Source organism: Lactuca serriola, chromosome 2, assembly GCF_051521515.1.
Source record: "Lactuca serriola cultivar US96UC23 chromosome 2, Lser_US96UC23_V15, whole genome shotgun sequence".
In the NCBI taxonomy this organism is placed as follows: domain Eukaryota; kingdom Viridiplantae; phylum Streptophyta; class Magnoliopsida; order Asterales; family Asteraceae; genus Lactuca; species Lactuca serriola.
This window is the reverse complement of record NC_136409.1, coordinates 17,383,355-17,398,386: the sequence shown is the minus strand read 5'-3', so window position 1 is coordinate 17,398,386 and position 15,032 is coordinate 17,383,355. Positions and strand designations below refer to the sequence as shown.

The window sequence follows — 15,032 nt, the reverse complement described above, 5'->3', positions numbered from 1 at the left end:
AAGCTTTAGATTTTGAAACGGAGAATAATATTCTCTCCCTTAATTATAGCAAAACAACTTTTCAACCCATGCAACTTTGCAAATGGAATCTTTGTTTTTCTATAATTAATATTGCTAACTTGCAATACTCGCCATAACAATCATACAAGCATAACACTTATGCTCCCACTATCATGATGATTATCATATAAGCATAACATTTATGCTCCCACTAGCTTTGACATGTATTCAGAAAACAAATGAACTTTCAGAAAACAATGCCTATTGAATCTCTGAAATCCATATTTCTAATACCAGATGCTTCGATAAGCCTTTATCTAAGCTTCTTAACCTTATACACCTTTGCCTTAGATAGCTCATATGTGTGTTTAAACAATTCATAACTTATGTTACTAAGTTCCAAATGTTGAAACTAATTGCCAAATCTCACAATTCGAACTATGGAAAGGGATGCCGTAACCATAATCGAATTTGAGAATACAATTTTCACAATTGCTATCTTCTTAAAACCTCTCTTAGTGAAAGCATTTCCTCACAGTCATTTTCATGAAGGAGGGATTCTTATGACACTTAGATTTTATGGTGTATGAGTTCCTATCCATGTGAATTTGCCAAAAACAAGGTTTGCGACAAATCCAAACTCATATGGACTGAACTTTCTTAATCTTGATTTCTTGCCCTATGGTAACACGAGTACCCACCACGCCTTCCAAGTAGTTTAGTAACTTGTCCTTACATATCAATGTACTTTCCATCGACTAAGGCTTTAGTGTGTATTCAAATGAGAACTCATAGAACTCATATACACAATTAACTCAATTGGAATGGCACAGAAACAAAACAATGTCAGCACGATAGGTTGTAAACCTCAAGTCGTGTGCTAGTGATGATCGATAAGGTTTATTCTTGATTTGTTCTTGAAACCTTTTCAAGACCATTAAGACTCCCACTGACTTCTTGACATATAAGATTCTCTTGTCAAGAAACATTTCTTGACAAACAAATATTCAATAGTTAGTGAAGCATTTATCAAGACAAAACACTTCACACAATTGGTCCTAGTTGGTCTTTGTCTTATCCAAGACAGCACAACTTACCAATTTCAAATGTGCAAGAATAAGAAAACTTTTCCAAATTCCACATTTGATGAGTGTTATAAACCTACTTAAGACTTTTCACTCAATGTCACAATCTTGACTCTAAGACTTGATATTGGAACGAAGTATGATTGACTCTTTGATTTAACCATTTCTACAATTCTCAATTCCTCTTCTTAGACATGCAATCGCACTAAGACTCACTTAGAGGATCAATTGAGACATGGTTCTTAATCATAAAGATTTATCATAAAACACAATAAAAGGTACTCTCCCTTCTTCTTAGAATAGAGAAACTTTTATCTTTCTGCCTACTTGATTCTTCTTTATTCGTTCTACTATTCATTGAAACTCTTTCAATCAACTTAGAATTATACTTAATCTTATAAGTATAACCATATTTACTAAACTTTAGTAAATCATGACGAATATCTTTGTCACTCTTGTGGTAGACTTGATCAACGTACGACCTAGTGTACTCGATCTCCTAGTCCTTCAATTGACACTTTGCCAAAGAATTAGTCTAAGGTTCCCAAATGTGAAAGTTTTTCATTCATCATACAATGCACATTGCATGATTCCAAGTTTCTGTCCAATTGAAACTTGGGTGATGAGAAACTCTCCCTATTTGGTAAAATTTTGACATTTCCACAAATAACACAATTAAGAATCAAATCCATTATGCTAATAATAGAAACATTCAAACATCAATTCTTTCATACATGCCATTGCAAGGATAAATAAATAAGATAAAGTCAAAATTCATTTTATTGCGGAAAAAATTTTGTCCTTACAATTCAACTCAATTGAAAAACTATGTTATTACATATTTCTTAACAATCTATTCTAACTCCAAGTAGTAGCTCAAGAATCCATTCTTCAAGTAATGCGATCGAAATCCATTTCTTCATGATCAGATTCAGCTCACTTCTTTTCTCAAGCTTCCTCTCTTTTCTTCGATCCTACAAAACATCAAAATGTAATCTTATCACATCATGTATTAAGAATCTAGAATAGGAACTTAAAAGAGTTAGTTAATGGATTTTACCTGAAGCAGAGTCATACGTCTTGACTCTCCCATCTCTTAGATCTCTCAGATAATTAGGGCAGCTTCGTTTCCAATGCCCCTTCTCTTGGCAATAAAAGCAAATAGACTCCTTTGGCACAACACATCGGACAATCACAGATTTAGTTCTTTCTGGACTTCCAATGTTGCCAGTATCCATTGAAGTTTGGGAGTTTGATTCACTAGACAAATTTGCTTGACCAGTACGCCAAATCATTGTTGATTCAGCAGCTATAAGCAAGTAGGTGAGATCAATTAGGGTCACGTCGTGGTCCATCATATAGTACTCTCTAACGAACTCACTATATGATTCAGGAAGTGACTGAAGAACCCAGTCAATATCCAACCCACTTGAAATCTCGACACCCAACATGTTTAACCTATCAATGTATGACTTCATCTCTAAGACGTGCGTACACACAGGTTTCCCATCTTCGTGTTTACTTGCCAAAAGGGCTTGAGTGAGCTTGAACTTTTCAAGCCTTTGAACTTGTGGGTCAGGGAGAATAATTGGAGGAGGTGGAGGAAGTGAAGCATGACTCTCATTTCCTTGATCGTATCTCGGAACGTCATCTTCATTTGGAAAGCTCGTTCCAAAGGATTTGGGAAGACCATTGTAAGACGTAGACATCTACAAAATGGGAGAAAATTCAAGTTAAGTTGTTTAGAATTCTTGATGTAACACCCAAATGAAACATCAAGCTAGGATCCAACACAATACTCTACAACCTAGAAGAGGGATGCCGTAATCTAGTTGTAAAATATTTGAAGGTAGGTAAATGACGATTTACCAATTTCCACCATGAAAAACGAAAAGGAAGATTAAGTTTTAAATGAATTGAAACTCCTAGATCTTTTGAGACTCATTGAACTCTTCAATGGCATGTTTAATCTCGATTATGCCCTACTATTCGTGACTGGGATGCCGAGGATCACAAACAAGGTGTGAATAACCATACGAATCACGTGGTGCACCCAATGCTACAATCACCTAATCAATGTGCCGGTTAGCCACACACGCTCCATTGATCTATGACAAACATCGAGTCACCCTTCGCTACCAATGTCATCCCCAAATTAGTGTGTCGGTTAACCACACACGCTCCACTAACGTTTGACAAGGGTACAAAGTGTAATTCCATGGGTTAGCATACAATTTCACATTTTGCCTAAAGTAACTATGATTTGGGAATTTGAAAAAAAAAAGCATTTAGTTACTTTGTACTTCATTATACTTATAATGGAAGGTTTCTGTCCTATCCTACCCGTTCGGCTAACGACCCTCCACTAGTCAAGAGTGCGGTGGGTAAGAGTGGATACCCATTCAATCGCCATTTTATAGGCAATTTCCTTAAACACCCCTTATAGACCGGCTTCGTGAATGAGGCCTACTAACGGTAAGACTGACTGTTTACTCATACATATATAATATTAGACTTTTAATGTCATATATAGTATAGGGTGTATTTCACACTTTTAAAATACTAGGTGGTTTAAATTATACTTTTAATTAACCAAAATCATTATGGATTTATTAAATCTCTTTTAATTATACACTTAATTAATTTAATAAAACCATAAGGGTTTAATTTGAACTTTTCAAAATCAGGGTTTTGGATTTTAGACTTTCAAAATTAACTTTTAATCAACAATTTAAATTCCAAAACTTGAGGGCAAGTTTTGAAACTCTTCAAAACAATTAGGTTTTAATCTCACTTAAAATTTTGAATTTGAGACATTTAAATTAAAATTTTAAATATTAAAACTGTTGATTTAATAATTACCATAAATTAAACAATTAATTTAAATTATTAAATCACAAGGGATTATCTAGATCATGAGGATAATTACCAATTATACATCTAAGATATCCAAATCCCTTGAATCCCTCTCTAAATCTCGAAAATAAGGGATGGGATAATTCAAGATCTTTAATTACCATATTAAAAAATTAAAAGATAATTACAAGATATGGGATTATCCAAATCCCTAAAATTTAGGATCTAACCTTGGGGAAGGAGGTAATTTCGAAATCCAAGGGTTGGAAAACCCTAGATTTCAAAATCTTGGAGGCTAAGGAAAGGATTTGGGAAACCCTAGCAAAAAAACGCCATCTAGGGTTTAGCAACCCTAATTGCGAAAAATACCTAGCCTTTAGGGTTCATTAGCCATAAACCCTAATATGTCAAGTTCATAAATTTGAATAAAAGCTAATTGAAAACAAAAACCAATGGCTCTGATACCACTGATGGGTTTAATACAAACAATCCTATGTGTGCATGCAACCCTAGTATTGGATCTATGTTTTCACTATTAGTTATACAACTTTATGAACACAAAAAGAAATCTGGCATGCTACTATAATTTTCGAAATTCATATATAAAGCTAGAATACATACCTTTTGTCGTTATATAGCAATAACAACTAGTTCCTTGAATTTCCTTAGCTCTTGAAAGCAAGTACCACAAGTGTAGTACCTCTAATGAAGTCACAAACACCATATGCAACTTGGATGAAGAGGAGAAGAAAGGGAGGCACCAAAAACGGCTGGAAACCCTAATGGAAGACTTGTTCACGTTTTTGGGGCATAGGGGCCCTTTATATACATGTAGGCTATTAGGGTTTACAACTAGGAAACCCTAATTTGACTGCTTAGGCCCTAAGCAGCCCATGGACTCCTTAAACATATCCCTTGGACGATTTCTAATGGGCTACCCATAGAATTTGTCCAACCTATATATTATTTGGTGATCCATAGCCCAATTATAATTATCTTATAATTACAACTTCAGTCCCCTAAGTTTAATTAATCTCTTTTAGCCACAAAATTAATTAACAATTAATTCTTGACTAATATTAATTAAACAATATGATTTCTCCTTTAATATATTATTCTCATAATATATTAATAAATCATATTTAAACCTTTCTCTCCTTAAATCATCCTACATATTGCTATAGTGAAGGCAACCCAAAAGGACCATGCTCATAATCGGGTCAAGTACATACCAAAACAGTTATGGACTTAGACACTAATCCAACACCTTCAACCTTCTCCTTCTTCTTCTAAGCTCCAAAGTTCCTTCACAAAGCCAAAATCACTCACAAGAACAATATGGGAGCTAGGGTTTCGTTCTACAGTTCTTTTGGAAGTGTTAGGGGCAAGGGAGGCCGAGTTAGAGTGTTTAAATAGGGCGCACACTCCTGGATTAGGGTTTTGTTCATACAGCAGCTTACTTGTCGAGTCCGGGACCCGACTCGGCGAGTCCACAACTTAAACCCTGTGCCCCTGCCCGCTTCTACTCGGCGAGTCGATCCTTTGACTCGCCGAGTCCAAGTCTAAGATGCCAAATGCACCAAGAATTAAGTAAAAGAATACGTACCAAGAACCAGGGGCGACAGTTTCTCAAGACTACAATTCACTTTAAAATAAAGTATTGGGTTTTATGGAAGAACACACTATCATTTTGAAGGAACAATGACATATCTTCCTCATACAAAATGCTTACGAACTCACTAACTTAAATGTTGACACTTTTTCAAAACCACTTGTATTCTCAGGAAATCAGTAGATTGGTACCCATACAGGTTTTGTGAAGACAAAGCGTAGTAGTGTTACATCTTATATTTTTGTTGTATGTTTTTGGAGTCAAACAATGAATCAAACTCAATGTAAATATTAAATTATCAATATGATGGTTGTAATGCTTTGATCTCTATTATTCAATTGTATGATACTGTACATGCCATCATCCGCCTGTAGACGTTCCCGCCGTTCTGGTTCGGGGTTGTGTCAGATTAGTATCAGAGCATTGTTTACAGTGAGCTAAGTATATCAAACCATGTAAGATATACAACTATAAATACAATGGGTCTAAAATGCTCTGACTAAAACTATACTTTTAAAGTATAAGTATTTTTATAAAAAGTATGCATACATGTGTACATACCAGAAATAGTATCATAGTAAGAACGATATAAAAGTATTTAGATAGCTTGGATGCTGTTGTTAAGCCTAGATAGTTATGCAAGCATATTTGGGATGAATATAGCCTTATCAATTATATCCATGCGAGATATGACTAACATGTGTTTGTGAATGATCATGGTGAACAACGAGTCTAAAACTTACCAACACCCCATACAAGGAAACTCTAGAACCAAACATAAAGTTTAAAATACTATAGGAGTATTTTATGATACTATAGGACTACACAATTAGACCGTTTATGTGTATTTCATACCATTATTCTTATACACTCAACATAGATAGGCCTATAGTTAAGATGTTCTAATTTGAAAACATCTTTAAACCTTATGGTAGAAAGATGCCACCACGTAAATCTATCAGGCATGTCAACAACAAAACACCAACTCCACCACCTCCATAGATGGATACTACCATTTTCCAAGATGTTGTAACAGCCGTTGTGGCCGCCGCCATGGCACAAATCAGCACGAATGGTTCTAGTGGGTCAGGAGGCGGTACCAATAATACTAACCTGGGAGATAGCCAGGGACACCCGAGGGAATGTTCTTATAAAGAATTCACAAATGGCAAACCAAAGTCTTTTGATGGAAATGGAGGTGTCATTGCTCTAACAAGGTGGTTCAAGAAAACAGAGTCAGTGTTCGAAATTTGTGCATGCTCAGAAGCTAACAAGGTCAAATTTGCAGCCTGCACATTCATGGATAGAGCCCTCTCCTGGAGGAACAGTTATGTCAAATCGCTAACTCTCCTAGTGGCCAATGCCATGAGCTGGGAGGACTTGAAAATTCGGATGCTAGCAGAATAGTGCCCGAGGGGTGAAGTACAAAAACTAGAGCAAGAGCTATGGAACCTTACCATGAAGGACTCCGACATCGCAACCTACATTATCAGGTTTAGCGATCTAGCAGTACTATGTCCCGGGATGGTCACCCCGGAAAGTAAAAGGTGGAGCGATATATCTGGGGACTATCCCCCCCCCCAGATTCAAGGAACTGTGATATCAGCAAACCCGTCCACTTTTGATAGTGCCAACCGCTTGGCACAAACACTTGTGGATCATGGAGTTTGTCAGGGCTTTATGACAGCCATTCCTGAGCAAGCAAAAGGGAGTGACAATAAGAGGATGTTTTGGAACAAGAGGAAGGGCCAGCCGACATAAGAGCCTACAAAGAAACAACAAACTGTGGTAGTCGACGCTGCTACTGTTCCTGCCACTCCAGCACTCGCCAAACAATATGATGGAACTCTTCTAAAATGTAAAAATTGTAACTTTCATCATTATGGAGCTTGCCGAGAGATGCACTGCAAGAATTACAACATGAAGGGACACACAACCTGCTTCTGTAAGGCACCGACACAACAAACCACCCCAGCCACTAATATCAGAGTAAGTCAGGCTTGCTATGGATGTGGTGAAATAGGGCATTTCAAGAGGGATTGTCCAAAAACTAGGAATAACGGAGGTGTGGGAAGAAGTTTAATAATGGGCCATGAGGAGGCCATGAATGATCCCACCATGGTTACTTTCCTCCTCAATAATTCATATGCATGCATACTTTTTGATAGTGGTGCGGAGAAAAGTTTCGTGAGCTACAAGTTTAAACACTTACTTAAACAAAATCCCCAATCACTAAATGACACGTTCACCGTAGAAATGGCAAATGGTAAGGCAGAGAGCACTAACGATATATGCATAGGATGTACCCTCACTCTAAACAAATATTCCTTCCAAATCGACCTGATGTCGGTCACAATAAAAAGTTTTGACGTCGTCCTTAGCATGGATTCGTTAAGTTCTCACCATGATGATATCTTGTGTTACGAAAAAACCATTCACGTTAATCTGCCAAGTAGCAAAACCCTCATCATTTATGGTGACAAACCTGGAACGAACCTTCGAATCATTTCATGCGTCAAGGCTCAAAAGTATCTACGCAAGGAATGCCATGCCTTCTTAGCCCACGTGGTGGATGAGAAAAAAGAAGTGAAGGACATCAAGGATATTCCTGAAGTATGTAACTTCCCCGACATATTTCCCGAAGATCTCCTAGTAGTACCTCCCGAACGCCAAGTCAAGTTCAGAATTGACTTGATTCCTGGAGCCACACCTGTAGCCAAATCCCCATACCACTTTGCACCAGCAGAAATGCAGGAATGGTCCAGTCAACTAAACAAACTGCTAAGAAAAAGATTCTTTAGACCAAGCTTCTCGCCTTGGGGAGCATTGGTCTTGTACGTGAAGAAGAAGGATCGATCATTTCGCATGTGCATATACTACCAAGAACTAAATAAACTCACCATCAAATACTGATATCCTTTACCTCGAATCGACAACCTTTTCGACCAACTACAAGGATCAAGTTACTTCTCAAAGATCGATTTTAGATCCGGATACCATCAGCTGCGAGTCCAGGAGGAAGATGTCCCCAAGACCGCATTCAGAACTCGCTACACTCACTACAAATTCGTAGTAATGCCCTTCGGATTAACAACTGCACGTGCAGTGTTCATGGACCTGATGAAGCGTGTATGCCGGCCTTACTTAGAAAAATTCATGATAGTATTCATGGATGACATACTAGTCTACTCACGAAGTAAGGAAGAACATAGTCAGCACCTACGACAAGTCTAGGAAACATTAAGGGCAGAGAAATTGTATGCGAAGTTCTCGAAATACAAATTCTAGATTCGAAAGGTAGATTTCCTAGGTTACGTGGTCAGTAAGAAGGGATACACGTGGATCCTTCCAAAATCAAGGCAATCGAAAACTGGGCGACACCAAGAACACCAACTGAAATTCATCAATTTTTAGGCCTATAGATGGCTACTATAGAAGGTTCATACAAAACTTTTCCAAGATTGCAAAGTCACTCACCACCCTGACTCAGAAGGGTGTAATCTTCAGCTGGGAGGAGAAACAAGAAACTGCTTTCCAAATACTAAAGCAAGCCCTATGCAGCACTCCGATCTTGTCCCTCCCAGAAGGGATGGAAGATTTTGTAGTTTACTGCGATGCGCCCAAGCAAGGACTAGGTTGTGTACTTATGCAACGAGGAAAGGTCATTTCTTATGCCTTGAGACAGCTTAAGACTCACGAGATCAACTACCCCACACATTACCTCAAACTAGCAAAAGTAGTATTTGCTCTGAAGATTTGGAGGCACTACGTTTATGGTACGAGGTGCACAATCTTCACGTGTCATAAGAGTCTGCAGCACATCTTCAATCAAAAGGAACTCAACATGAGGCAACGATCATGGGTAGAACTACTAAATGATTACGAATACAAGATTCGTTATCATCCATGGACGACCAATGTAGTAGCAGATGCCTTAAGTCGAAAAGAGTACTCGGGCCGCCATGTAAACTCATTAACCATGACCATCCATTCACACATATCCACACAAATCAAAGAGGATCTGCTGGAAGCCTTGAAACCCAAGAATGTGGAAGGTGAAGCCTTAAAAGGAATTGATAAAAACCTAGAAGTTAAGGATGACAGAGTTCGTTATCTCATGAATCGGATCTAGACATTGAAGTTTGGTGGGTACAGAGACGGTGTCATGAACGAAACTCACAAGACCAGATTCTCCGTTTATCCCAGTTCAGACAAGATGTACCTGGACCTCATGAAAACTATATTAGTGGCCAAACATGAAGGTATAAATCGCTACCTATATGGGCAAGTGCCTAACTTGAGCCAACGTCAAGGTAGAATACTAGAAGCCATCAGGTTTACTGCAACAACCAGATATACCCGAGTGAAAGTGGGAGCGGATAACATGGATTTTATAACCAAGTTGCCCAAGTCAACGGGTGCTCTTGACACCATTTGAGTGATCGTTGACAAGTCAACCAAATCTGCACATTTCTTACCAATAAAAGAAACCAACAACATGGATAAGCTAGCCATGACGTACATTAAGGAGATCGTACGATTGCATGGTGTGCAAATATCCATTATCTCCAATAGAGATAGTAGATTTATCTCACGGTTTTGGCAATCACTACAAAAGTCCTTGGGAATCAAACTCGACATGAACACAACGTAGCATCCCCATACTGATAGGCAAAGCAAGAGAACCATTCTGACGCTGGAAGACATGTTGAGAGCTTGTGTGATAGACTTTGGTAAAGCTTGGGATACCCATTTACCAATCATTGAATTCTGATTCAATAACAACTATCACACTAGCATCAAAGTTGCTCCGTTTGAAGCCCTCTACGGATGCAAGTGCATATCACCTCTATGCTCAGCTGAAGTGGGTAACACACAACTAGGAAAGAAGCAAGTTCCTGATAGCACTCTCATCGGCCTTGAGATCATAAGGGAGACAACAGAGAATATCGTACAAATTCGGGAACGACTAAAAGCATCTAGGGACCGAAAAAAGAGTTATGCGGATAAACGACGAAACCCCTTGGAGTTTTAGGTTGGTGACCGTGTTTTGTTAAAGGTCTCACTGTGGAAGGGAATGATGCATTTTGGAAAACGTGGAAAACTAAATCCAAGGTACATCGGGTCATTCGAGATTCTTACCACGATTGGCCCAGTAGCATACAAACTTCAACTACCACAACAATTAAGTAACATACATCCCACGTACCATGTGTCTAATCAAAAGAAGTGTCCGTCCGATGAGACTCTTGTAATCCCACTTGATGAAATCGAGATAAACGAGACTCGACACTTCGTAGAGGAACCTGTGGAAATCATGGACACGGAGATCAACAGAATGAAACAAATCTAAATACCAATAGCGAAGGTCCTTTGGAACGCCAAGTGAGGACCCGAATTCACTTGGGAACGAGAAGACCAGATGCAACAAAAATACCCGCATCTTTTCCTAATTCATGAGTACCCACTTGAGAAATAATTTCAGGACGAAATTCCCTCTAATGGGGGATAATGTAACAACCGGTTAATTCGGGTCAACAAAAGTCAATTAAGTCAACCAAAGTAAAATCATTTAATAATCCAAATTATTATACAAATTTATTTATTTAAATTGTGCAAAAGCATAGAGATTTCGGTAATAAAGAACCGAAATCACCTCTTGGTTAAAATCACTTCTAGGCCGAAATCTCAACTTTAGTTGAGATCACCCTAAACTAAAATCTCTTTAAACTGAGATCATGCGAGGCCAAGATCTCCCTTGGACCGAAATCACATGTGATTTCGGTGGCATTAAGAGGGTTCTTGGTGGTACTTTGGCCGAATTCACAAACCTTATCTGGTGGTGGTTTACCGAAAGTGATAAATTACACAACCAAATCCAAATATTACATCACATTACACCCCATATATATATATATATATATATATATATATATATATATATATATATATATATATATATATATATATATATATATATTAGGCCGAAAACTTCATGAATAAGTTTCATTACAACTTCAAATTCTCCCAAAATTACTCTCAAGAATGAGTTCTTAATGTCTTCAAATCTTCATAAGATTTCCAAAGAACGTCATCAAACTTACCTAGGAAACATTCTTCAAAATAATTCTTAGGAATTTTTGGTAAGTTTCTGTGACACTCTAAATTTTCAAATAATTTTTTCATTTTTAAAACCACACAGAACACAGTTTCACATTTCTCAAACCCAAGTTTCTAAATTGTTCCAAACACAACGCAATAAAATGTTTTACAATACCCCAGAATCCTCAAAACATAATCTCTAGCTGGTGTGTGCAATCATGCTGGTGCCTTCCCTCGATCCTAAGATATACCTAAAGCATATTTCAAAAAACATTGTAAGCACAAGGCTCTATGAGTTCCCCAAAATACCACACACAAATAGTTAGCCTCTCATGGCGATAACTCGATAAGGACTGTAACACCCTGTTCTAAAAATGTTGTTAATAGATTTCAGAGGCCCAGGTTAGGGGCATTTCGGTCTTTTATGGGTCTTGAAGTTTTTATTTGAGAGGTTTGGGGTCGGGGTGTGTCTCTAGAAGCGTAGGGTTTCTTGCCACCTTTTCGTGGATATAATGTAACACCCATAAAATTCAAGCCAAATTTAAACTTTTTAATACATTTTAAAACCATTTAGTTATTACAGTTTGTTTTCAAAATGGTTCATGCATCAGAGGATCCCTAGAATCAATCATGAAAATATGAGGAGGTGCACGATCACGCCTTCGCCTTCCCGCAATCATCACAAGTGCCTGAAACAAAATCAACAACTGTAAGCCCGAAGCTTAGTGAGTTTCCCCAAAATACCAACACCATACAAACATAACCATGTCATATAACCAATACAGAACAGCATGCACAAGGATTCATCAGCCTGACTGGACCGCCTCACAGGCCTTCAGTCTATCTGGACTGCTCTTCAAGCCTTCGGCACGTCTGGACCTCCCCGCAGGGCCTACAGCCTATCCGGACCACTCATCGGGTGTGTTAGCCTACAACACAGAGCAGGACAACCTCAACCCAGCCCCCAATCGAACAAACATGTGCACAGAAATATCATAAGCTAGCTCATTTCATATAACATTCAAACCGATCTAACATATCACCAATCATAGCAACATCCTAATAACCGGGATACAGACCTAACCGGTCACTAACATAGCATCATTCTATAACCAGGACAATCATGTATGTGCACATAAACATCGTATAACACTAGCATGTATTTATATTGCAGTCAAATCGATCTAACAGAACACAAAGCATTGCAACAATCCTATAACCAGGATATCGACCTAATAGGTCACTATCATAGCATCATCCTATATACCAGGATACCGACCCAACTGGGTCACTAAAGCATAGCATATCACCATCTTAACTACTAGGATGTAAATCAGTAAGCATAACATGCAATAATCCGAAAACAATCCATAAAGGGCCTGTCTTGGTGCCTTAGACCCTGTTGATATAGTTAGGAGAACTCATCTGGCGCTGCTGAAGTCCCGCCGTTAAAACTCCAGCTACTGGTTCACAGATTCCCGAACTGTCAACATCAAACAACACCTAATTAATAATTGGGTTGCAAGCCCAAAGTCCAACTCACACACTAAAGGCTTAATAGTCAAGTAATGGGCCAAAGCCCAACATATGGCCCAATTTTCCAAATTGAGCCCAGACCTCTACATGGTCTTTCCTTAAGGCCTATCCAATTATTCCGGTCCAATTCCCATGGCCCAATATCACATAATCATAAAGGTCCAATGATGGCTCATCTATGGCCCAATTTTCCAAATTAGGCCCAAGTCCTCACATGGGCCTTATCCTAAAGCCCATATAATTATTTAGTCCATTTACTTATTCTTGGAAATCCCATAATAGTCCAATCACCAAAACCCAATAGACAGGCCCATACAAAGTCCAAGTGAAATCAGGGTTTCACATAAAATGACAATTAGGGTTAAGTGTTTCTCACTTAACCCATTAAGGACTTAATTCATTAAGTCCCTCATTTTACTACATAATTCATATGGTGTGATTGGGCTTAATGCACAAGTCCATTCCAATGGCCCAAATGTGGGTCCCGATAAGTCCAAGCCCATAATCCCAAAATTAGGGTTTTATTGTCATTAGGATTTCCAACCCAAATACTAGTCCATTTATTAATTTGTTGGGCTTTTAGGTCCATTAGGCTTTATTGGGTCTATTATACCCACTAGAATATCATTAAGCCCATCAAAGTTTTATTGGGTCAATTAGGGTCTATTAGACCCATTAGGGTTTCAAGCACCCCAAACAAATCAAACTCAACGAGGTAAACTCAACGCCACCCGACACGATGGGCGGTGGCGGCAGGAGGCAGCAGCCACCACCCTAAGGTGGTGGTTTTCAATTTCTTTTTATTATTTTTCTTTTCGGTTACATTTTACAAAATCGTAAAACCCCAAATAATCACACACGCACACACACACACATTAATACAACACATGTACACAACAACCTAATGGTGGTTGGTGGTGGCGAACGGCGGCAGCCACCATGACTGGCGGCCATGGTGGTTTCTTGACAACTCCAGCCAACAGAAAAGGACCATACACCCGATCACCCACTCATGGCGGCGTAAGGCGGTGGTAGCGGCAAGAAAGCGGGCAACAGCAGCGTCATCGACAACAGCCACCATGGCCGGCAGCCATGGTAGTTTCCCTTGGGTTTTTCTGGCCAATCGAACACATACACACGCCTCCCATCTAATAACAGCGACAACACACACACACACCCCGATGGCAACCTGAATCTGGTCGCCCTTCACGGTGACTTGCGGCGGCAACCACCTGTTGTGGAATGGAGTCGACGACAAGGGCCACTGGAACAACACCGTCGACGTCACGAGCAGCTACAGATGGTAACAAAAAGGAGGAGATGGAAAAAGGCTGACCGCGATGACAGCAGCGGCGCCGGCAACTTCTCTCTCGGCCATTCATGACGTCCGGCAGCGATGTTAGACACAATATGGTCGTCTAGTGGCTTGGGACGTTGACCGATCGGAAAGATAAGGGGGGGTTTGGGGTGGTAACGGCAGTTGGAGGTATGGGGGCATAAGGTGGCGGCTGGGAGGAAATATTAGGGTTAGGATTACATGGGGTGTAGCATGATTATATATATGTAGGCTGAAAGAGGGTGACGGGTTCAACCCGTGTCCACCATTAAACATGTGCATATTAACACATTTGGTCCCTCCTTCCTAATTTCTTTTCATAATAAGGCTAGAATTTACCAATCAGCCCCCCATCATCCAAGATATTTTTAATTTAAGCCCAAATGATACCAAATAGCCCCTGAATTCCAAAACCCTTTGCAAAATAAATCCTGAAATTATACTTTAACCCCCCCCCCCCCCCCCAAGATTCAAATGTCGTCATTTGGCTTCCCGAAACCAACAC

The 15,032-nt window shown here is 39.1% G+C and overlaps 1 long non-coding RNA gene across 1 annotated transcript; it reads right to left on the bottom strand.

The window, feature by feature from the left end:
• Positions 1–12,184: 12,184 nt before the first annotated feature.
• On the bottom strand, positions 12,185–14,720 carry LOC145086010 (uncharacterized). The gene is made up of 2 exons (XR_013700269.1): positions 14,093–14,720; positions 12,185–13,138 (listed from the first exon to the last, which is right to left on the bottom strand). It is a non-coding gene; the product is annotated as an uncharacterized LOC145086010 (long non-coding RNA).
• Positions 14,721–15,032: the final 312 nt, after the last annotated feature.